This window comes from Danio rerio, chromosome 13 (assembly GCF_049306965.1).
Source record: "Danio rerio strain Tuebingen ecotype United States chromosome 13, GRCz12tu, whole genome shotgun sequence".
Lineage (NCBI taxonomy): Eukaryota > Metazoa > Chordata > Actinopteri > Cypriniformes > Danionidae > Danio > Danio rerio.
In genome coordinates this window covers 15,091,933-15,118,266 of record NC_133188.1, presented here as the reverse complement: position 1 = coordinate 15,118,266, position 26,334 = coordinate 15,091,933, and the positions used below count along the sequence as shown (strand labels likewise).

General features: G+C 37.5%; 1 pseudogene; it reads left to right on the top strand.

The window, feature by feature from the left end:
- Positions 1-11,851: 11,851 nt before the first annotated feature.
- On the top strand, positions 11,852-12,494 carry LOC137487376 (glycogenin-1 pseudogene; annotated as a pseudogene).
- Positions 12,495-26,334: the final 13,840 nt, after the last annotated feature.

The window sequence follows — 26,334 nt, the reverse complement described above, 5'->3', positions numbered from 1 at the left end:
ATGGCCTTTTCTGGCAAATATATATTCACTAATGAGCCAAAAAATTATGGATGATCACAGATGGAGTGAATATTGTTTATCATATTCTTAGTCTAGGTCCACACTATTTTTTTTCTTTTTTAAGAAAAATGATTTTTTTAACTTTTTTTTCTAATATCTAGACCAAGTATTTTCAAATCTTTAAATCAAAAAGTAGTGTTTAGACAACAACAAATAATTAGTCAAATTTAAGTATGGGTTTCCTTAAAACAAGCTAAGCTATCTTCTATAGGGGTAAGTAAAATCATTATGTTTGTTTATATATAAAAATAAAATAAAATAAAAAACTCATTTAAATACAAGTTACTATTTCTAAAAACAAAACAATATATAGTTAAAGTCAGAATTATTAGCCCCCTGAATTTTTACTCCCCCTGTTTACCCCTCCCCCCCTCCATTTCTGTTTAACGAAGAGAGTGTTTTTTAAACAATTTTCGTCACCTTAGAATTATAGGGTTCTATCTGTAATTTTTGTCAAAATTGAGTTGTTGACATATTCTTATTAAAAGTTATTTACTTTATGGGATGCTTTTTTTCAAAAAGATGTTTACATTTTAAGTCTTTATTTTTTAAAAACAAATATTACACACATACTGTTTGCTATGGAATGCAAAATCTTTGAAGCTCAATATCTCAAAATCATTCAGAAAGCAGATAGAACCTCATAATTTCAAGGCGACAATTTGTAAACATAATAGTTTTAATTACTCATTCCTAATAACTGATTTCTTTAATCGGTAACACTTTATGATAACTACACACTTTAAATCATTTGTTAAGCATTAACAAATAGTGAACTCATTATTTGTTAAGCATTAACTCTACATTAATAAGCGTTAGTAAGCAGTTTATAACTGCAGCTACAAATGCTCTATTCTTGACTTATAAGCACCTATATAATGTATTTATTGATTGTATTTTTTATACTTAGTTAATGATTTATTTTTATTACTAAATTAAGTATCGAATTATATACAAACCGTTTGTATTTAAAAGTAGTTGAGAGTTTTTAGGATCATTCAGAATGAGTTAGTAAATGATTAATAAACCATTGAAATCAACATTTATATATCTTATTATTCAGGCATATAGTAATAGTTAACTAATATGTTAATACATGCTTTATTAACTCAACTTCATGCAGTTTTGTGACCTAATCTAAAGTGAGGACTATTCATGCTTTATAAATCCCTTATAATTGACAAAAAATTACTATAAAGTTTAAACATTGCCAAATAACAGGAGTGTCAAAATATGACATCCAACTGGATAAAACAACAACAATATAATAATTAAACAATAAAATAAGATGCAATGTTTAAACTCTACAGTGATTTTATTTTAGATAAGCTTGCAAAGACTTATTTCTCATTTGAAGTACAGTTTCATTTGTGTATCTTTAAATGAATAGGAATGAATAATGTCATTCTTCCTGTTTAGAATTTAACTGAGCCTTTATTTGTCATTTATAAGGGATTTATAAAGCATGAATAGTCCTCACTTTAGATTAGGTCACAAAACTGCATGAAGTTGAGTTAATAAAGCATTTATTAACATATATAGTAACCATTACTATATGCCTGAATAATAAGACATATAAACCTTGATTTCAATAGTTTATTAATCATTTACTAACTCATTCTGCATGATCCTATAAACCCTCAACTACCCCTAAATACAAACGGTTTGTAAATAATGTGATAATTTAGTAATGAAAAATAAATCATTAACTAAGTATGAAAATACAATCATTAAACACATTATATAGGTGCTTATAAGTCAAGAATAGAGCATTTGTAGCTGCAGTTATAAACTGCTTACTAATGCTTATAAATGTAGAGTTAATGCTTAACAGATAATGAATTCACTATTTGCTAATACTTAATAAATGATTTATAGTGTGTAGTTATTATAAAGTGTTAGCCTTTAATCTTTGCCATGATGACAGTAAATAACATTTTACTTGATATTTTTCAAAACACTTCTATTCAGCTTAAAGTGACATTTAAAGGCTTAACTAGGTTAATTAGGCAATTTATTGTATTGGTTTGTTCTGGAGACTGATAATAATTTTGACCTTAAAATTGTGTTAAAAAATTAATAACTGCTTTTATTCTAGCCAAAATAAGACTTTCTCCAAAAGAAAAAAAAATATATTATTAGATATACTGTGAAAATGTCCTTGCTCTGGTAAACATCATTTGGGAAATTTCTAAAAACAGAAAAAAATAAATAAATCAAAGGGGGGCTAATAATTATGACTTCAACTGTATATATATATATATATATTTTTTTTTTAACTTAAGTGCTTTTTGATTATTAAATTTAAATATTAAATTCACAAAGAAATTTGGGCTACAAAATCTTCAAGAATGAAAGATTGTTGCAGTTTAAGATTTTCCAAACAAAAAAAATCTAGATTTCTCTGTTTGGCTGACAAACACACCACACCACACGCCAACAGTCACGCATGTGAATATAGGAAATCTACCCAAAATCTTTTGAGATTGGAGAACAAACATGGTGGAAGAATAAACGAATAAACATTGGTGTTGACACAATTGGCGGAGGATTAAGCAAACAAACTTTTGTGCTGTTGCCACACAATTATAAATCTGATCCTCCATCTCTACTTTCCAATCCATTTGACTTTGAACTGTATCATGACTGTGTTTGTTATGTATTTGTCTTATGCTTTCTTTCTGATAGGATATTGTTGCACTTTCCATTATAATATCCAGCTTGTAAACATTGGGTTTCCCCCACGCATCGAGATTTCTCATTGTATATATTTCACATGTTGAATGGTTGCATTTCGCGATCAGAGAACCTATGTTTTTCCTAGCACATTCAGTCACTTAAAATCTGATAAGATTATCTTCAGAATGACTTAGATAATTAGAACATTTAGTGGAACAGAAAGTGTCTTAAACAAAGCCCAATTATCTTGTGGTGTGCATACAGCCTTACAACTCCACTTATTATGGTCTGGATAGATTAGATGCTGAACAAATTATCAGTTCTTGTAATCAATCTTGTTGAATGCTGAATAAATGGGGAAGAGTAAAAGTCTGAGATGGCCAATGGGCTCTATGCACAGCCAGAGTTTTAAAGCCAATGATAAACTTCCGGTAAAAGCTTAATGTGACTATTTTACAGCATCAATGTTGTAATGTAATTATAATACACTCAGTTAAACAGACTTAAGCATTCATTTAGTTGTTCAAGCATAAAACGAGATGAAAGACTGTTGTAACAGCTTGCGCCGTAGGTAGCAACAGGCTAGCCCAGACTTTCCATTGAAAATACTGGGGTAAAATAAACATATTTTAAAGACATGGCGGGGGGAAATGGAATTTAACATAGTGCTTCTTGTCTGATCTGAGACCCACATCATCAGAAATTAGATCCTAAACATGACAATTTTGTAATGGAACGACAGTTCACCGGAAGCCCTTGGGCAGCCTTGCTGAAAATTAAAGGTTCATATGCATATAGCCCATTGTTGTCAAGACAGTGGGATCAGAGTATTTCTGAAATGACAAGGTGTGGATGGGTTGCTTTTGGTTAGCATGGTTATGAATTTATTAATTGTTATACGACATGTAGTGCATCCTCCTACTCTGCTATGCATGGGACTGAATTACTGCAGACCAACAAGTTAGGTATGTAAGAATTGTAAGAAAGGTTTCCTGGTCTGATGTGTGGCGTAGTATAACGCCAGAGAGACAGTAAAGCTTAAATCACATTTGTTTCTAGGTCTCCAAGCTATGGAGTATGAGTTAGTAAACTGAAGTTTGCAGGTTGTGCCGGTTCAATAACAGAATTGATCAGTTCATTGGTCTCGAGTCCTTGCTTTTCGAACAGTATGTTCAGCAGTGGTGACTGCCAGTTGATGGTAATTAGTCCACACAAACATATCCGTTTTCTTAATTTCTCTAGGTTTCAGATAAGGATGAATGTTTAAGTTGCCCAGTCTTTTTGTGAATATGCTGTCTGCATTGTAAGCCCATTTGTAAAAAAACACATTTTTACAATTTTTGATGTTAATCACCAATGTTGCTCTACTTACTGATCTACGCAGATCCACCTTGGTGCCTACATTACTTGAAAGATCTGCTGGTAACATGCTAGTGCCAGATTACACAAGACACATTTGGGGGTCTTGTAGAGTCCATGCCTCAGTAAGTAGATGTTGGGCAGCATATGTTTATCCTGATGTTTTTTGACATCTGTGCAAGTGTAAAATGAATCTCTATGGAAAGTGTCTAGTATAATGCATATTTCATTTGGAGAATGAAATGAATTGCTTAAAAATAAATTACATGCCTGTGATGCAGTGGATAGCGCTGTCACCTTACAGCAAGAAGGCTGCTGGTTCGAGCCTTGGCTGGGTCAGTTGGCATTTCTGTGTGGAGTTTGCATGTTCTCCCAGTGTTTGCATGTGTTTCCTCCAGGTGCTCTGGTTTCCCCCACGAGTCAAAAGACATGCGCTATAGGTGAATTGGGTAAGGTAAATTGTGTGTTGTGTATGTTTGTGAATGAGTGTGTATGGGTGATGAGTAATAAGTTGCAACTGAAAGGGTATCCGCTGCGTAAAACATATGCTGGATAAGTTGGATGTTTATTCCTCTGTGGCAACCCCAGATTAATAAAGGGACTAGAACATAAAGAAAATTAATGAATGAATAAATTACATATCTGTGCCTAAATTTTTGAATGTGCATTGCAACTGGGATATAATGGCCCCCAAAGGGCACTCCGGGGTGAAAACGTCATTCCCAAACTTACAGAATGAGATATTTTGAAGGGTACAACTGATGGACACTTTGGGCTCCCATGATCCTTTGCGCAGGGAAGATGTCACACACTGCATTTCATTCAGAATGACTACTCCCTATGCCCCAATCCCTTTAAAACTCCAGAGGGTAAACTCTTTAAAGGGTTTAGGGCATAGGGGTGAGCCCTTCCAAATGGAACAGTCCTGACTGTCAATCCTGCCACTTTCCTGCTTTCACTTCTCACCTTCTCTTTTATTCCCAAATGGAAAGTTAGGATTTAATGAAGCTCTAATTAAATATAAATACAATAACATATAAATATTTTAAGCAGGCATTAAAACAAATTTTGAAGCAGATTTTAAGTATACTTATATTTAAACGACTATAATCTAACACAAAGTTGCAAAGTTACTTTCAGTAAACAGAATGTCTAAAGGGGATCATAAAGAGACATACCTTATTTAGCTATTTTAGTTCTGAATAATCTTTTGCCCCTTTTCTGGAATAAATGATAGTCATTTAAAAAATAAAGTGTTTGATGTGCACCAGAATGTTTACAGCATGTTAGTGCTGGGGATTTACAATTTGAAGCCATCAGTAAACAGTTTGACATTTTGACCATGACATAAATGAGATTAAATGAAGGGCCAGAGTTCTATAAGTTTAAAACGGAGCTCAAAGCAGTTGACCAAGCAAAGTTTGCTTCTAGAATATATTCACTATGATGAACTGCTGCAAACTAGCTGCTGCTGTCAGTACACGTTTTAGATTCTGCCTGCGGTGAAACAACAAATACTCGTGTATGTGTGCGTGTGTGAGATCCAATGTTTCCAGCATATTATTTTTGTAACTTTGATAAAAAAAAAATAAATAAAAATAAATAAATAAAAAATCTGATCTCTGGTTTAGCTATAGTTTAACCTTAAAATTGGCTCATAGATGCATTATGGGTTTAACAGGACAGGAGACATTGACTGTCTGAATATCATCAATTCTGTAAACAAATACACAATCAATTGATAGATATTTCATAACTGACCTATGTGTGTCTAAATGCCTCTTCTATTTTTGTGGCCATGTTTGTCCTAGACTGTCTAATGGAAAAGGTTTGTCAGAGTTTGTGACGGAGTCCAGTCTTGTAACTGTGGGAAATGAGAGAGACCACTCAGCCAACCAAGCGTTCATCACCATGGCAGGTACTCAAGTCTCCAGCCAATCAGAGATAATTAACCGCCATGTTCTATCTCAAGTGCACACCGAAACATTGCATGAAGTGAGGAATGTTGTGAAGAGAGAGAGAGAGGGAGAAATACAAGTCAACACCCAGAGAGGGTCATTGGAGACCACAGTTTACAATCTTCTTTAACTATCAGGAGTCTCGTAACGCATGATGGCTACCTTTAGTAAGCGTATTCACAGACGAGCCAGTGACAGCATTTCTAATTCAAAACTACAAGCCAAAAATTGGTAGTATGTAAATGGGCACATACATTAGGATGATGAAACATAACTACAGAATCAGCAAGTGCTTTTTTCAGAGTTTGCATTAGTAAACATAGAGGTGCAATGTATGTTTGTTGTATGGAAAATAACATTCTTAACTGCATTTTTCTCAATTTCAGTAATTTGGTTGAGTAGGGTTAAGTCTAAATTGATCCTAAATTGATTAAGTCTTATGTTTTAGAGCAGCTTAATTTTTTTTTATTTTTACATATACATACAGGTCCTTCTCAAAAAAATTGCATTTTGTGATAAAGTTCATTAAAACACTAAAGACTATATATATATATATATATATATATATATATATATATATATATATATATATATATATAGTCTTTAGTTTTTTTCCCAAATTTCTGTTTAAGGGAGAGAAGATTTTTTCAACACATTTCTAGTCATAATAGTTTTAATAACCAATTTCTTAATAACTTTTTTTTTTTTTTTTTATCTTTGCCATGATGAAAGTAAATTATATTTGACTAGATATTTTTTCAAGACACTTCTATTTAGCTTAAAGTTACATTTAAAGCCTTAACTAGATTAGTTAAGTTAACTAGGCAGGTTAGGGTAATTAGGAAAGTTATTGTATAATGATGGTTTGTTCTGTAAACTTTTGAAAAAATATATAGCTAGGGGGCTAATGATTTTGGCCTTAAAATGTTTTTTGGATAAAAATTAAAACTGCTTTTTTTCTTGCTAAAATGAAACAAATAAGACTTTCTTCAGAAGAAAAAATATTATCAGACATACTGTGAAAATTTCCTTGCTCTGTGAAACATCATTTGGGAAATATTTAAAAAAAAGAAAAATTAAATGTGGGGGCTAATACAGTATTCTGCAATATAGCATTTCCGTTCCCCTCTTCGGGGAATGAGGATTACTTTAGTAACCAGAGCGTTCCCTTTCAGATGTGGAACTTCAATGCTATAAGTGGATTTAATCCACGTATGGGGAAATTTCTGGAAAACACCATAATCACTGCACCTTACCTTCGTCACTGATGAGAGGATAGCCAGGTATAGCGTGAGCGATCCTGCATCATAGAGAGGCGCGGTCTTCTAACATGATCCCTGGCCCTTATTTATCCTACTTCAAAGAAGAATTTCGGATTTAGATATATTTTTTTCTGGAGCCGCAAGCGTCTAGATAATTACTAGGACTTTAATACAACTGTACGTTGTGAAAGCGTGCAGTCCCGATAGCGGAGATATGATGGCAGAATATATAGACTAGACCTGAGAAGGGGGAGTAAGCATATAATAAGATGGTTAGCGGAGAGGGAAGACATGGGTCTGCCTTTGAGGGGGGACTGCACCGTGGCTGAATAAGCATAAGGGATCGCCTGATGGGAATCACGCATAGCAGGCACCTATACCCAAAACACGGGCTGACCAGAGGGCAGACCTACAACGTAATGGGCCAGCAAGTTGGGGGCCTTGGAGGAATCTGCAGGGCTAACCTAAGCGGTGAACTTTACTGACAGAGTGAACAAGCGCACGTATCTCCGTGATAGAGAGAATAGCACAGCAAACGTGTTTCAGCACCTTAACCGAGATGTTTTCTCAATCACCAAGGGTTACCTAATACCCTTGATCAAACTGGCTCCACTAGCAGATTGCAAAACCTTGCAAATGTACTAATTCAATTCAATTCAATTCAGCTTTATTTGTATAGCGCTTTTACAATGTAGATTGTGTCAAAGCAGCTTCACATAAATGGTCATAGTAACTGGAACAGTGTAGTTCAGTTTTTAGTGTTTAAGTTCAGTTCAGTTCAGTTTAGCTCAGTTCAGTGTGATTTAATCATTACTGAGAATTCAAACACTGAAAAGCAAATTCATCGATGTGTAGCTCTACCAATCCTGAACCATGCGAGCCAGTGGCGACAGCGGAGAGGGAAAAAAAACTTCACCTGATGGGAGTGAAGAAAAAAAACCTTGAGAGAACCAGACTCAGTTGGGCACGACCATTTTAATTTCTCCACTGGCCAAAAGTCTTGTGCAGAGCTTCAGTCACCGCGGTGGAGGCTGGAAGATGGCCTCAGCGAAGACTCGTCTGTCCCTGGAGCGTCGCTGGAATCAGACACATGTTCTCCACTCCCCACGACCAGCGCAGCAGCAGCTCAGGATATGCCCTGGTCCCGGATATGGAAACCTTGGGATCATCTCGTCGCTGGTCTTGGTTCCAATCAGTGACTCCGCATAATCTGGGGACCTCGGGATGAGTATCCCCAGGTGAAAATAGAGAATAAAGAGAAGAATTAGCGTAGCTGCTGTTCATAGTGTATATAAGCAAGATGCAGAAGCCTGTGTGGAACCCGCTAGGTGATGCATTGAGTGTATACTTTACTAAACAGATTGGTCTTTAATCTAGTTTTGAACTGGGAGAGTGTGTCTGAGCCTCGGACGTTATCAGGAAGGCTATTCCAGAGTGTAGGAGCCATGAAAGAGAACGCTCGACCTCCTTTACTTGATTTTGCTATTCTAGGTACTACCAGAAGCCCTGAGTTTTGAGATCTTAAAGGGCGAATTGGATTGTTGGGCAGCCAGCAAATAGAGCATTACAGTAATCCAGCCTCGAAGTCATAAAAGCATGGACTAGCTTTTCTGCATCTGAGATGGATAGCATATTTCTTAATTTAGCGATATTTCTCAGATGAAAGAAGGCAGTTTTTGTGACATGGGATATATGGTTTTCAAAAGTTAGATTACTGTCTAATATGACACCCAGATCTTTTATAGTAGACCTAAAGCTAACTTTGTATCCCTCTAATTGTAGATTGAGTTGGGAGATCTGCTGTGTACAAGATTTAGGCCCAAAAAGTAATAATTCTGTTTTGTTCTCTCTGTTTCTTCTCTGAGTTTAAGAGAAGAAAATTGTTTGTCATCCAGTCTTTAATGTCTTTGATACACTCAGTTAGTTTAAACAGTTCAGACGTCTCGTCAGGTTTAGTTGAAATATATTATATAATATATATAATATATAATAGCTGATCCCATGTCTTCTAATAATGTCTCCCAGAGGTAGCATGTAAATTGTAAACAGTAAAGGGCCTAAAACTGATCGTTGAGGCACCCCATACTTTACTGGGCTGACTTGTGAAGGCTGTCCATTAATATTCACAAATTGGTAACGGTCAGTTAAGTATGACTTAAACCATTGTAGAGCTTGTCCCTGGACACCTGTAGACTTTAAGCGATTTATGAGGATATCGTGGTCAATGGTGTCAAATGCCGCACTAAGATCGAGTAAAACTAATAGCGAGAGGCACCCTTTGTCAGCAGCTAAGAGTAAATCATTGGTTATTTTCACTAATGCGGTTTCTGTACTGTGATGAGCCCTGAAACCTGACTGAAACACTTAAAAAATATTGTTCGTCTGCAGAAAAGAGCATAATTGAGTGGAAACAACTTTTTCTAGTATTTTAGACATAAATGGAAGATTTGAAATAGGCCTATAGTTAGCTAAGTTGTTGGGGTCTAGTTGCGGTTTCTTAATAATAGGCTTAATAACAGCTAGCTTGTAAGAGTTTGGAACATGGCTTATAGATAAAGAAGAGTTGATAATGTTAAGAAGAGGTTCTCCTATAGCAGGTAGCAGCTCTTTCAGTAATTTTGTTGGAATTGAGACCAGCATACACATAGCTGGTTTAGAGCTATTTATAATTTTATCTAACTCTTCCTGTTCTATGATTTTGAAGCAGTGTAGGTTATTATTATGATCCAATTAAATATTTACAGGATTTGGAGTATAAGCCGGTGCAGAAAGTTTGGCATCTCCTATTTTCTGTCTAAAGCCTTCTATTTTATCACTGAAAAAAATTCATGAAGTGAAAAAGTGAAAATCACTACTAATTTGCGGTGGAACAGTTTGTTGCAAGGATGACCGATTATTTGCTAATTTAGAGATGGTGTTAAATAAAAATCTAGGATTGTTATGATTATTTTCTATCAGTTTGCGCAGGTGCTCGATCCTTACAGATTTTAGAGCCCTCCTATAGCTGGACATACTGTCTTTGTACGCAATTCTAAAGACCTCTAAATTAGTTTTTTTTTCCATTTACGTTCCAGGGCGCGGGTTGCTGTTTTGAGCGCACAAGTATGACTATTTTACCATGGTGTAGTTTTAATCTCTCTAGCCTTTTTTAATTTGATGGGTGCCACAGTATTTAGTGTGCTAGTAAAGATGGCATCCATACTGCTGGTTACTACATCAAGATCATTTGAGTTTGCGGGTGCATTACGAAATAGAGAAAGATCAGGTAAGTTATTTATAAATTCATCTTTGGTTGACGGAACAATAGTTTTACTAGGGTGGAGTATTGGAGCGGGTTTGCTGATTTCAGGTAAACACAGCTTATATAGTAAGAGGTAGTGATCTGTAATATCATCACTTTGTGGTATAATGTCTACGTCAATAACCTCGATTCCATAAGACAGAATTAGATCTAATGTATGCTTTAAGCGATGGGTTGGACCCACAACGTTTTGCTTTTTCCCAAGTGAGTGTATTAAATCCATAAACGCGAGCCCTAATGTATCGTTAGCGTCATCTATGTGGATGTTAAAGTCACCTACAATTAGCATTTTATCAGTTTTGACTAGTAAGTCAGAAATAAAATCAGAAAATTATTTTAAAAAATTGACATAGGGTCCTGGGGGTCTATATATGGTGATTAAAGCGAGAGATAACATAGGTTTTTGCATAGTATCTGGAAGCTGAACATTAAGCGCTAATACTTCAAAGGAGCTAAACATAAGTCCGTTTCTCTGATTAATATTAAAGAAATCACTAGAGATTGAAGCAACTCAACCACAACGACCAGTTTGACGAGCCTCATGTTTATATAAGAATCCTGGAGGAGTTGCTTCATTTAAGCTAATATAGTCATTTTGTTTCAGCTAGGTTTCAGTGAGACAGAGTGCATTAAGATTATTTTCTGTTATTATTTCATTTATGATAAGTGCTTTAGGTGCAAGTGACCTGATGTTTAGGAGACCAAGCTTTACGAAATTTTCTACTGGTTTTTCTGGTTTGATTCTTAATAGATTTTTTCTGGAGCACACAGTACGTTTATTTCTTAATCTAATAATACGAGGAACAGACACAGTCTCTATAGGATTCGCCAGATATGCGTTACTGATGTTTAAGTGGGACGAACAAGAGTCTAGGTGGCCATAATGTGAATTTTGTGAATTTTTACCTGCTAGTCAGATGGTGCGAAGTAATCTGGAGATGTTGTCCGACAGGAGTTCAGCTCCGGCTCGACTGGGGTGCAAGCAGAAAGATTCCAGTTATTAGCAAAGAGCAATTTCTGTTCTTTACACCATGTTAATAGCCATTCATTCTGTCACACCTGTTGCAGTGCCCTAGTCTGGACACTTGAGGGCACTAGTTTGTTTTGTAGTTTCACTTCATTTCCCATAATCCTTTGTATTACTGATTGTGTTATGTTACAGCTGTTTTGTGTTTGTTAATTTAGTCCTGTCTTTTATAAACCCTCTTGTCCTCTGTTTTAGTTGCCTTAGGATTTTGTTAGTTCCTCACATCTGGTATGTTTGTCTTCCGCCCCTCCAATGAGACCTATGGGAAACTCATCACCGCCTGTTCAGTGGGTGGCAGCTTTGATGGTGGGGATCAGGGTGTCCTCAACAGCTTCTTCAGTGATTGGGCAACAGCAGACATTTCAAAACACCTTCCGTTCATCTACAACCTCAGCAGCATCGCCATCTACACTTATCTCCCAGCATTCAAGCAATACGGCCATGATGCCAAGGTAGTTCATTTCCTTGGCAAAGTCAAACCATGGGATTACAGTTTTGACACTGCAAGCAAAACGGTCAAGGGACAGTCCCACGATGCTGATATGCACCCCAACTACCTGCTGCAGTGGTGGGAGCTGTTCAGTTCTTCAGTGTTGGCTCTCATGAAGGAGGAGTACGGGGACCAACCCTTCTATTCTGGTTGCACAGAGGGTGATATCCATGTTGACGTGGGTCAGATGCACTTATCCCATCCCCCTTCACCTCCGATGTCGTCTCAGGAGCGGAAGCAGAAGTGGGAACAGGGTCAAGCGGACTACATGGGAATGGACTCTTTTGACAACATAGAAAAAAACCTAGATAACCAGACAAACATACCAGATGTGAGGAACTAACAAAATCCTAAGGCAACTAAAACAGAGGACAAGAGGGTTTATAAAAGACAGGACTAAATTAACAAACACAAAACAGCTGTAACATAACACAATCAGTAATACAAAGGATTATGGGAAATGAAGTGAAACTACAAAGCAAACTAGTGCCCTCAAGTGTCCAGACTAGGGCACTGCAACAGGTGTGACACATTCAGAGCAAAAAGTCTACTGAACCTTTCATTTCATCGGCGGTAAGTAGGAAGCGGCCCAGAAACGATGATCTGCATGGCGGGCGAGGTGTGTCGAACCGTCTCGATCAGGCTCCTGAAGTCCTTCTTCAGGATCTCCGACTGCCGGAGCCCGGTGTCGTTTGTCCCCACGTGGAGGACAATGGCACCAGGGCTCTCGGCAGCGCCCAGGATGGTTGAAATCTGTGTAGAAATATTTCTCACACGGGCACCAGGAAAGCAGAAAGTACGTACTTTATTACCTTTTGAGGAGGCGGCACGGACGTGACGAACGATCGAGTCACCGATGATGGCCATATCGGGACCCGACTTGCGGAGAGGGGAGAATCGGTTCTCCGTGGAGATCACGAACACGGGAGGAGGAGACATTCTGCCCCGGGATCTGGCAAGCACCTTACGCGGCTGCACCCAGGCGCCGTGGTAGCCGGGTGTCGGCGTGAACGATGCCTAGCCGAGCCGCGCCCCGGGTGCGCTGGGCCTGGACAGAGAAGGACGCAGAGTTGAGGTAGAGGGAATGATGTGGTTGTTATTTCCACGTACCTTAGATGATGAGGCGGCCTTAGCGTTAGGCACAACAAGCGACGCCCGTTGTTCCTGCAACCGCGTCCGCCTCACCAAAAGTGCCCGGATCTGGGACTCCACTTCTTCCAGCTCCAGCTCCAACGCCTCCATCGATGCTTCTCCTGCACACAAGGACAGAGACGCAAGCGACATTTTACGGGGTAAAGAGCAAGGCCAGTAAGTCAAAAGTGTATGGTAAAAGAGGTCGGTAGCTTTAGCAGGCTAAAGCTACAAACAACAGGCGGATGCTCGAGGGAAAGACCAGTTTAAAGCAGTTTTGTTTGTATAGATGTATTAAGGGTTTGTTCACCCTAAGTAGGAGAGACAAATACTTAGCGATAGCTAAGGCATAGCATCCCAAAATGGCAGAGTTCGAGCTGTCACATCCGGGGAAGTGGAAATGTGCTCTTTCATTGAAGTTTTTATTAATAACAGAATTATTACTTATTGGGCCTAAATCCTGTACACAGCAGATCTCGCAACTCAATCTACAATTAGAGGGATACAAAGTTAGCGTTATTTCTACTATAAAAGATCTGGGTGTCATATTAGACAGCAATTTAACTTTTGAAAATCATATATCCCATGTCATAAAAACTGCCTTCTTTCATCTGAGAAATATTGCTAAATTACGAAGTATGCTATCCATCTCTGATGCAGAAAAGCTAATTCATGCTTTTATGACTTCTAGGCTGGATTACTGTAATGTTCTATTTGCTGGCTGCCCAGCATCCTCTATTAACAAACTTCAATTAGTACAAAATGCAGCTGCAGGAGTTCTTACCGCTTATCTTATCTGTTTAGTAAAGCATACACGCATTGCATCACTTAGAGGGTTTTCACACAAGTTTCTGCATCTTGCTCATATACACTATGATCAACAGCTACTTCTAATTATCTTTTTTCTCCATTTCCACCTGGGGATACTCATACCGAAGTCATCAGATTATACGGAGTCACTGATTGGATCCAAGACCAGTGACGAGATGATCCCAAGGTTTCCATATCCGGGACCAGGCCGTTTCCTGAGCTGCTGTTGCACTGGTGGTCATGGGGGAGTGGAAAGCATGAGACTGATTCCACCGTTGAGACTGGAGCTCTGCACAAGAATTTTGGTCAGCGGAGAAATTAAAATGGTTGTGCCAAACTGAGTCTGGTTCCTCTCAAGGTTTTTTTTCTTCATTCGCCTCTGTGAAGTATTTTTTCCCCTCTCCGCTGTCGCCACTGGCTTGCATGGTTCAGGATCGGTAGACCTACGCATCGATGAATTTGCTCTTCAGTGTTTGGACTCTCAGTAATGATTTTAAATCACACTGAACTGAGCTAAACTGAACTGAACTTAAACACTAAAAACTGAACTACCCTGATCCAGTTACTATGACCATTTATGTGAAGCTGCTTTGACACAATCTACATTGTAAAAGCGCTATACAAATAAAATGAATTGAATTGAATGTTTGCATGGCAGTGAAAAGTGCTGTTGGAAATGGGGCCCGGCCCTCCATTTGGGAAAGAGCAAATTCCCTCTTCTCTGGATGACCTGTCTCAGGTACGCTTCACGGTCCATAACCAGACTTAATTGTGCACTGGGCAGGGGGGGCTGCCTGCTTTCGAGGTGCTCGACACGTCCGCTTTGCCGGAGGTGCAGACGGGGGCTGGGGCAACTCTCGTAGGAGGGCGCCTTTGGCGAAAAGCAGCAGATATGGATGGCTCGGCGGGCGAAGCGGGCTTATGGTCCCGCCAATAGATGACATTACCCATCGCATCAGACTGCTCTCTCACCGCCTTGAATTCCTGGGGGAATTCACAGACGGTGTCGCTGAACAGGCCAGCCTGGCATTCGGGGGAGTCAAGAAAGTGGACTTTGTCGACTCTATGCATATCAGCCAGGTTTAGCCAGAGGTGGCGCTCCTGGACCACTAATGTGGACATTGTCCTCCCTAACGCACATGCAGCGGACTTAGTGGTCCAAAGAGTATAGTCGTTTGCGGTGCGAAGCTCGTAAAGGAAGCTTGGGTCGGACCCACTCTTGTGCAGCTGGGCCAGCGCCTGCGCAGCCTGGCCCGCAGCCTTGTAAACTCTGGCTCTGAAGGAGGAAGATAACCTTCAGGCTTTGGATGGGAGACGAGGCTGACCCAGCCAAGATTAAGAGCCACGCGGACAAAGATTAACCGCAATCGCGCGCTCGACCTGAGGAATTGCCTCATACCCTCTGGCTGCTCCACCATCAAAAAAAGGTGCCCACTGTGCACCTCCGGGCAGAAGGGGACGAGAGGCTTCGAAGGCTTGGCCCTCTTGTCCTCCACTGGAACCCTGCCTGAGTGCCCGCTGCAATGCAGAGAACAGCTGGGGTGGTTCGCCCTTTAGCAAGGGCTGGCCAATATCTTAACTGGTCAACAGACATGGCATCGCAATGATGACATGAACTGCCCCCGAGCACAGCATTAACATGCTGGACCCCTGGACATGCAACGCAGTACTCGTGCCCATCATCCGGGGACAGGTAACCACTGCAGCCAGAAACGCAGGGTCGGAGGGCTGTCCTGAAAAGGACGTGCTGCACGACCGTGTTGCTCTTTAAATGACATTTGCCACTTTATATGCACGGCTCTGGAGGACTGGACCCAAAGAACGCCAGGCAAGGGTGAAGCCTAGCTCGACCGTCTGCCACTGCATGTACACACTCTGGACCGGGAGACCGCTCTCGTTCGCTTGAAATTGCTGGATATCAGCAAGAGGAACCCTCATGGACTCTCTCAGAAGGCTGTAAAGGTCTCTGAAGCGTAAAGGTTAGTGTCTTCTTGCTTTTGCTGTGCTAAATTGATTGCAACAAGCATCAGCTGCGCAAGCTGATGCTGCCAATTAATTTGGCATTTGGCATTTTATTGGCCCGTTTACATATTCTTTCAGACGATTGGCTTTCTGAACTAAATCCCCATACGTGGGTTAAATCCACTTATAGCATTGAAGTTCTGCATCTGAAGGGGAACTTTTTATATGTAACACACCATGCAGATAAAAACCTTCTTTTTAAATATTATAAAATAGGTAGTTTTTTTTTTTTTTTTTTTTTTTTTTTACAAAAATCGCAAAGGGAAAATTGAGTTTTGAACAGACAGTAAACAAACAGTAAAACTCATCTCTGGAAATTATATTTTACAGATAAGACAGATTTTTTAATTTTGTTTATTTTTGTTTTAACAACTTTGTTGTTAACAATTAAAATATATGACCAAGCCTTGAAAGCTTTCCATGTATTTAAAAAGTTTAGGGTTAGCCTATCTTACTATAAATATATATATATATTTTGCTTACTTTTTTTTAGAAATTGAAATGGCTGTAATTGAAATATTCATATATCCTGTAAAAGAATTAAGGAGGCAGTGTGATATTGTGTAATACTGTTGTATTTTTGAACTATAATAAGCATATTGCGCTATACATTATTGTAATGTTACAACCTTTTAATAATGCTACATCATAGTGATTTGATAAACTGTGATAAATATTACTTTAATTTTACTACAGTAAACTGTAAACTTTTTGCATTGCTTGATTTTTATTTGCAGTTTTTTATTTTGCTTGCATAATTCCTTCTTATTTCTCAAACACAAATTTTCCCTTTGTGATTTTTTTGAGATTTGCCTTATTTATTTATTTATTTATTTTTTTATGTTTTGCTCAATACTTTGTTTTTTTTTGTTTGCAAAACTTTCTTTTATGTTGCAGGTATTTATGGCCCTCCATAGATTTTTTTTCTTATGAAGGGAGGTCTGCACAATTAAGCACACACAGCATATATTATCTGATAATTGTTGTCAGCAGATGTATATGCCGAGTTTAGCGTCTAATCAGCCAGAATCAGCTGAGGTGATGTAACTGATTAGCAAGACTCAAGTGGCCATGTCCTTAAATGATGCAGACTCAATATAATCTAATAACAACTAACCGGATGCATTATAAAAAAATGCACCCCCTAATAGTTGTCATGAAATATTAGATATATGCACCAAAACCATGTTTTTATCAGCTGTAAAATTGGCCACTTTAGAATTGCAGTCAGTGAACATCTGAACTTTCTGGAGCCCTAAAAAAGTGAGTCAATGAATTGCAGTTTCAGTTACTTCCGTATTGGCTTCATGACGGAGAGCCAGAGGTTGCCGCTTGCACAAAACTAGACAGTTATTATAGTGGAGCACTTTTCCTCAAAAATAAATAAATAATAATGTAGAGTATGCGTCCAATATTTTGTATGCTTTTATCTTTTACTTTATCTTTTCTTTAGAAAAAAGCTAAAATAAGTGTAAACTATAATTAGTGTAAACTGGGGTGCATCATGATGTATAATTATAGCATGGAAAACTGAAGGCTATTGAATAATTTGTTTATTATACAGTTGTAACATACCACAGCAACAATAATAAAAAAAATTACTACAGCAAGGATTTATCTATAGTATGCTTTCAAACACTACGATCCCACTTTATATTAAGTGTCCCTAACTACTATGTACTTACATCAAAAAATAAATACAATGTACTTACTCTGTTTCTAATGTATTTGAGAACACTTGTGGTGCTTTTGAGTTGGGATAGAGGTTGGGTTATGGACAGGTTTGGTGGCATGGGTAGGTTCTTACCTCCAGTTGTATCTGTCACTCCCTCCCCGGTCGTTACAGTATTGTTTTTTTTTTTTTCAGGGTATTTGATTAATACATTTTTACAAATAAATGATTATGAATACAACAAGAGTCTCTCTGCTAAATAAAAGCCCTTGCTAAATAAACTAATTTGTATATAGCAGTAAATAAATAAATACTTTCCATAAAAAAAAATCATATTGTACAGTCTTTGGCATGACTGTAACTCTTCTGCACAACTCTGTGCAAACTGAAAGCAGAATTTCAAAGAGAAGGCGAGTTAGTGCATGACAGGAAGAATGAAAAAGGTTGGAAGAACAATCGCGACAAAGAGAAAGAGAGAGAGAGAGAGAAAGAGGGAGAAAGGGACAAAGTCAGTGTGGGAATGAAAGAGTCATATATATAGGGAGATGAAAGAGGGCAAAAAAACACCCCTCTATACTCTCACAGTGCCCTCAGCGGCCTGCCAAGCTTCCTGCCACACCGCTATTAATAATGCAGTCCCAGTTCAATAGCTCCAAATTCGGGCACACACACTTCAGTCTCACCCCCCACCAGTAGAAGGAGATCAGCGGAGGAGTCGAGGTGAACAGATTAAACCGGGACATGGAGGTGAAGGAACGCCACTGAAATGAGGGGTCGTAATTGGCAATGATTTTACCCTGGTCTTTCGAGTTCAAGTGCTGCTTTAAAGAGTTTCCCCCTGGGCATGGAAATCAGTTTAAACTCCAAGCACATTTTAGATCAGCGATTGTAATGATCAGTGTGTTTGCCAGAAGCAAACATCTGCATTTCAGCTTGTTTGAGCAGTGTGTGTGTGTGTGTGTTTCTTGAGAAACATAAGTGTGTCTAAGTGGCCGCTGATGTGAAGCCAAGAGATCCTCCTTAGCTCTTGGGCCTTTTTAATCCTCAATCTCCTGTCTTCTCAGAAGAAACACATGTACATGAAGCCAAGTATACAAATAGATATTTATGGTTTTTACATAAAGATGAATACTTTTGCTTAACCCTAACCTGAGCTCATGAAAAAATATGTGGCTGTGGTGACAATTTTTGTTGAAGAATAGAAAGAAAGAAGGCAAAGCAAGTTTATTTATATATTGTATTTCATACACAATGTTAATTCAAAGTGCAATAATTTTATTCATGAACAAGAATAAAAGAAACAAGTATCAGAAAATAAAAACATCTTAGAATAAAAAAAAATATTAAAAACAGATTATAATGTGTTAAGCAGGTTTTAAAAGAATAAAACAAGAAAATAATGACAAAATAGTGTGATCTGTCAGATGTATCACAGTGCTCATTCAGTGAAGGCAAAGCTAAACAGATATGTTTTCAGTTTGATTTGAATGTACCTAATATTGGAGCACGCCAGATTTCATGCTCACGTTTAGATTTACCAACATTGAAATGAACGTGATAATGTGCGTTGGTCCACGCCAAATTCATGTCTGGGTTACGTGCATTTCTTGAGTGTGTTTGTTTTATTTCCATTGGCGAATCCTAGAGACAATTATGTTAAATTGCAAACTACAAAGTATCTTTAATTAGTGCAATGGCAGCTGTATGGGACAGGTTCATCCACATGTCTAGCAGGTATTAATGGTTTCCATTCCATGCAGTTGACAAGCCAAACATTAAAGTGCAATTTGCAGCGATCGCTGGTTTTCCCAATGTAATTAGAGTGATCGACTGTACACACAATGCTATAAAGGCGCCAACTGAAGACGAATTTGCATACGTGAATCAGAAACATTTCCATTTAAAAGTGTGCAAATATGGGTTGCTTGTCACGGTTACAGGTTTGTGCGCTCTTCCGGAGTGTCTGTCTGATCATGTGGGTTAGGTTTGTTTTTGTTGCCCATGTGTATTTGTTTTGGTCACGTGTTATGACGGCACTCAGTTGGTTTGATTAGTTCGCCAGCTGAGGCTCATTATCACGCCTATATATATGCAACGTTTTCTGTGTTTCCTTGTCAGTTCGTTACATGTGCTCATGTGTTCATTTGTCTGTGCTCAGGACTGTGCGGAGTTACCACTGGACCCTGTTTCCTGTCTGATCCCTGCTCTGGTTTCTCCTAGTTCTAGCACCGCACTCCCTGTTACATTTATCTTGACTGTGTCAATAAATACTCTTTCACTTGCACTTGGATCCATCTGAACATTCTTTGTACGTGACAATGCTCAAATGCGCTTAACATAATACACACACTTATTAATGATTCCTACTTGTCTTTCTCGTGATGAAGAGTAGGCAAAACCTGATATGTAATTGTTAAAAGAAGAATGAGTTCATCAGATGCTGGATTTGAACAGTTTCACTTTAAGTTGGATGTTCAAAGAGAATATGCGTGGGATTCCGCATACCCAGTGCTTCATACATCTGAGTTTTTTACTGTGTACGCACATTTACAGCTTTGTGTGTACGTAATGTTTTAGAATGAATTCAACGCAAGTCTTTGTACATGAGGTCCCAGATCATTTCTGGAAGTTGACTCCAGCAGTTGGGGATGAATGCTGGGAATTTCTAATTTATTTGACTTTAAATAACTGAGTGATCTGTTAGGTCTGTATTCAGTGAGTTGTATTCAATTTTTACCATAGGTGCATTTCCACTTCCAGATACAGAATCTAAAAATAAAAATCCAGAAATCACTTTGGATGATTTTTTAACAATTTATTTGTAAATTAGTGTGTCAAATAAGTATTTGATCACTTACTTTTCAGCCAGATTTCTTACCCTCAAAGACCTGTTATTTTGCTTTTAAATAGTTCAGCTACACTCTGCTCAAGATTTTAATTTAATAGCACCTGTTTGAAGTTGTTATCAGTCATAAAGACACCTGTGCACTCCACAATCAGTCAAACGTCTAAGTAGCAACATAAGCAAAACCAAAGAGCTGTCAAAAGACACGAGACAAAATTGTAGACCTTCACAAAGCTGGAAAGGGCTATGGGACAAATGCCAAGCAGCTTGGTGAAAAAAGAACAACCGTTGGACCAGTTGTCAGAAAGTGGAAGAGGCTAATGATGACCGTCAATGTCCCTCGAACTGAGGCCCCATGGAAGATCTTTCCTTGTGGGGTATCAATGATGCTAAGAATGGTCAAGAATCAGCCCAGAACTACACAGGAGGAGCTGGTCAATGCCGTGAAGAGAGATGGAACCATCATTTAAGACGTCACGGTTTAAAATCTTGCATCGCAAGGAAGGTTCCTCTGCTTAAGTCAACCCATGTTTGTAGTTTGCCAGGGACCATCTGGATGATCCAGAGGAGTCATGGGAGAAAGTCCTGTGGTCAGAGAAAACAAAGTAGAACTTTTTGGTCTTAACCCCATTCGTCGTGTTTGGAGGAAGAAGAATGATGAGTATCATCCCAATAAAACCATACCTACAGTGATGCATGGGGCTGGAAGCATCATGCTCTGGGGTTGTTTTTCTGCACAGGAGACAAGACAACTGCACTTTATAAAGGAGAGGATGAACGGGCCATGTATTGTGAAATGTTGGTCAAAAACCTTCTTCCCTCAGTCAGAGCATTAAAGATGGGTCGTGGCTGGGTCTTCCAACCTGAGAATGACCCAAAGCACACAGCTATGTAAACCAAGGAGTGGCTCCGTATGAAGCATATCAAGGTTCTGGAATGGGCTAGCCAGTCTCCAAACCTAAATCCAATAGAAAATCTTTAGAGGGAGCTGAAACTCTGTATTGCCCAGTGACAGCCCCAAAACCTGACAGATCTAGAGTAGATCTGCATGGAGGAGTGGGCCAAAATCCCTCCTGCAGTGTGTGCAAACCTGGTGAAGAACTACAGGAACCGTTTGACCTCTGTAATTGTTAACAAAGGCTTCTGTACCAAATATTAAGATTTTTGACTCAAGTGATTAAATACTTATTTGACCCACTAATTTACAAATAAATTGTTTAAAAATCATACAATTCAATTTCTGGATTTTTATTTTTAGATTCTGTCTCTCACATTGAGAAGGACCGATGGTGAAATTTCTAGACCCCTCCATGATTTCTAAGTAGGAAATATTGAAAAATCACAGGGTGATCAAATACTTATTGACCTCACTGTATATATTATGCAGTATATATACATAGCAATTTTATTATAGGTGTTTATTACTCCACAGTGTACTATTGTAGTAATAATAATTAAAAAATAATATAATTTTAATAATAAAAAAATAAAACCATGTAGTAATAGTGGTAACTTGCTGTTACCTTAAAGAGCTATTTTCCTTCAATCTAACACACAACAGTGTTTTGTTGATCTACAATTTTATTAAGGTTAACGTTTCATATTTAGGTTAATTTACTTTTTCATGTGTTAAGGTTGATTATAATCAGGGAGTGAATTACAGGGTGGGTTTGGAGGAATTGACCCCCATAATTAATGCTTGGTCCCCTCTGAAGGAGGTCAAAACCAGATGCAAGCGTGTTTACTCCTTTAATACTAAAAGTTATTTCACTCTGATCTGCAGATTTAAAATAATACATAATAAAAATATTTTACCACCCCTATAATGATTCAAAACATTGTTAATGAATAATCATGCCAATCAGTCTATTCGAGAAACAAGGCTGAAATTGGCAGATCCAGAGCACTGACAGACTTCGGGTCTTATCATACCCCTGGTGCAATTCGGCGCAAGGCACGGCACAATTGTTGTTTGCTAGTTTCAGCTTGGCACAAGAGTCGTTTTGATGTTTTGCACCACGCTGTTTAAATAGCAAATGCATTTGCACTCATATGGCTTTTTCATTTGTTCTTAAAAAATTTGCTTTTGTATAATGTTTTTTTTATTAGCAGTATTATTTTTTATATGCATATTTACATATTTATATTTGTTTTATTAAAAACAAGCTTAGGTTTGTCCACCTGTCAGGTTTTAGACCATACTGGGCATAGCATGTGTATTAAGATATAACTAGTTTTTTGACCACACTTCACTATTATTGTTTATTTATTTGTTTGCTGGAAATTAGAACTGGACTTAGAAATAGTTTTGAAACAAATCTGTGTGCTTAATAAACGAAATTAATTATGTACAGGTTAATGGAAGTCTGTGCATACAAGTTTCTCTATCAACGAGAGTGAAAGTGTAGGTAAAAAAATGAGGAGGCTCATGTCTTATTCTCGCCTGTAAAATGCTAGTGCGATGCAACTGACTCTTAAAGGGAGTGAGAGATGAGACTCTGATTGGTTTATTCTCCAAACACACCTATAACTCATTAAGAGAATAAGCTCAACCCTGTTTGACGTAAAAAAAAAAAAAAAAAAAAATGACTGAAGCATGTATTACACAAACTAAACCCTAATCGTCAGTGTATCACACATGGATCATGACTGACTAATACTTGTCATGTATATTGTTACGAACTTGTGCATTCAAAATGAAATGCATCACTATTAAGTTTTGATAAAACTTTTATACATTTTGCTGTAACTCATTATAATACAGTAAGGTAAACAGAGTTTTTAACCATTATAAGTATGAGCTTCATAGAAGGTGTCACCAAAATGTTTTCCAGTGAGCCTGTACATTTTCCTTACTATAGGCAGTTTTGTCCTCAAATATAACTACACTCTCTAATTTTCTATGATAGGCTGACTTTCTCTAAATATTACCCTTGTGTTCCACTAAATCTAGAATTTATTCCTGCTCATGTTTATGTGATCATGTTGCTCTTTTCATCCATAATTTTTAAAGTGGTAAAGACATACATTTTAATTCTGCATGTGTACTGTGCACACAAGCGAATGTATACTTAATAGTTATTTACATTCCTAGAAGCTCCATTTTCACTTACTAACTGACAGTTCTGGGGCCTTATTTATCAAATGTTACATAGAAACCATTTAACACTTAACCTAAAATCGTTTCTCAAATGTGCATACGTGTAATTCAGAAAAAAATAACATGCTAGACACACGCACACACACAACATGCATCCTGAATGTTCCTCTTCCAGATATAAATAGCAAATGATCTTTAAATTGGTGTAGCTGAATGGTTAGAGATAATCACCTTTTAAATGCCCTCTAATTAATGTCATTAACATTTAAAAGAGCACCGGTCAATGTCCAAATCCTAGCTGCATCATATGTGGTATTAATCATGGGTGCATGGATTCAAAGTTTGCATAACAGTGTTCTTCTGAGAGCTGGACTGGAGATCATTGGTTTAGATCCTGATGTGGCAAAACTAATTTGTCAAAGAAAATATTTTTTTTTATTACATTTTAACATATAATTGAATTCTTATCAATTATCATCATTTTGAAAGTTTTCAATTATTCACAGCCTACAAAAATCTATAAAAAGGCAATGGTTGAAATGCGTAAGAAACTACACTGTCGAAAATATATATTACAGTTTTTTTTTTTTTTTTTTAACTGCTTAGATACAAAATCTTTTCATGTCACACGATTTCTGATACCTATCACTCAGAAAGGCAAAACTACATTCCAAATCTCCAAAACCAGAAGCTGTTTTTTTCAGAAGCTTGGATCTTGTTTTTTAACCGCATGAAACACATTTATTTAAAACACTACACACAATGCTCTAGCTAAAACACACAAATCTAACAGGAAGCTACTTGCTTTCCTTTTCCATACACAACCATTCAAAATGCAACAATTGTTCACCTGGTCACACACACATTGCTCAACTATGCAAACAGTCATTTATTTACTGATCAATAACCAATCACTTCTTTACTGTAGTACAGGCCTATAAATGTGTCATCCATTGTAATAACAATGGTTTGCCAACCCATTCGCTTGTTACATTTTTTCCCAATTGTTGACACACATTGTCAGAACTCTACAAATATATATATATATAAACATGCACACATTGGGCAACACCCTTTGAAAAGTGAAATTTTGAATGACATGAAAGTTTACATTCAAAACAATGTGATTTCTGCTCAAAATGGTAATTTGTTTTCAATTGACACACACAAACCATCAATAAATAGACATTTATAAGAAACAATTGATGGCTGATGTGCTTAATGTTGACCACTTCTTCTCCATTCATCATAATGACTTACTGTAAGCCTTTTTTGTTCAGTGTAACACTTTCTACAGACAGTTCATAGGCCTACATAAGTGTATCGCAAAATATTTCAGAATGTTGTTCTTATACAAAACACACAAATATATGGTACCAAATATAATTTACTGTATTTTCCCCACAAAAACAGTGTACACTGTTCATCCCAACCAACACAAAAACAGCACATAACGTGGTCTACAACAGAAGTATTTACTGAATACAGTTACAGTAAAAGACAAAAAAAAAAAAAACAGCTATGCTGCATCCTCTCTTCTGTCTGGCCACAGCACCTCATTCACATCACAAGCAATGTTCGTCAGGCCAAGCAGCAGGGGAAACGTTGCCCAGCATGGCAAATACAGCCATGAAACGCATCGACTGCTATATCTTCATAAGCTTTATAAAAAACAATATTCCTCAATAGAATTGAGGAATGGAGAATATAGAGTGAGATAAGGAACTAAAAAAATGTGGATGGGCAGAGAGCCATTTATGAACCAAATGAGCTCTGATTTCTAAATTGCGATTATGTATGACAGGTGTTTACCCATGTGATGAGTTAGTATGCAAAGTAGGGCAATTGACTTTACAAATTTGAATGACAGTGTGTTTCTTACGAAAACAAGAGATTTTATTCATGAAAATTGTGCCAAATGCAGAGAATTGTGTGAAGTGTTTTCTTCTTCTTTTTAAAGTGTGTTTTAAACCTGCAGTTTGAGTGTAAAGCATGAATTGTGCTTGTAGTTTAGCAGAATTGGTTTAGAAGGTTGGTGCATCAGTTACAATGTTGCAGTCGTGTCTGAAGTACAAGTAATTGTTCGTCAACAACTAAGAAAAACTGTAAATATGACGTCAATCAAAGCGGCTTCTGGATCCAAGTGCTATATCAAACTGTATGGGGAGACTATTCAAATGGTAATAATCAGAGTTTACAAAGCGACTTTTGAAAATCATGATTGCAATATATTTATGTCTATGTCTAGCATCCGATGACCAGAAATTATATATTTTTTATAAATAGTTAAAATTTTAGTATTTGTGATGCAGCAAGTTCAGAGACTGTTGTGTAATCCATGATTTTATACTGTATATAGTTCACTTTAATGTGTGATAGGACTAAAAAGTGGTCATGAACAAATATTTTCTCAATTGAAAAGAGTAGCAGCTTGGACCCAGAAACAATATTCCACACATCACGACTTAACAAGCAAATTCACAATTTGTAGTTTTATACCCAATGCATATTCACCTTTTCAAAATTCTAAGTTTCTCTAAAGGAATAAAGGAATTCTTCTCGAAAGTGTATGATGGCCAACCCTAAGCCTGTATGACGCTTCTGCAGGCAATGGACGC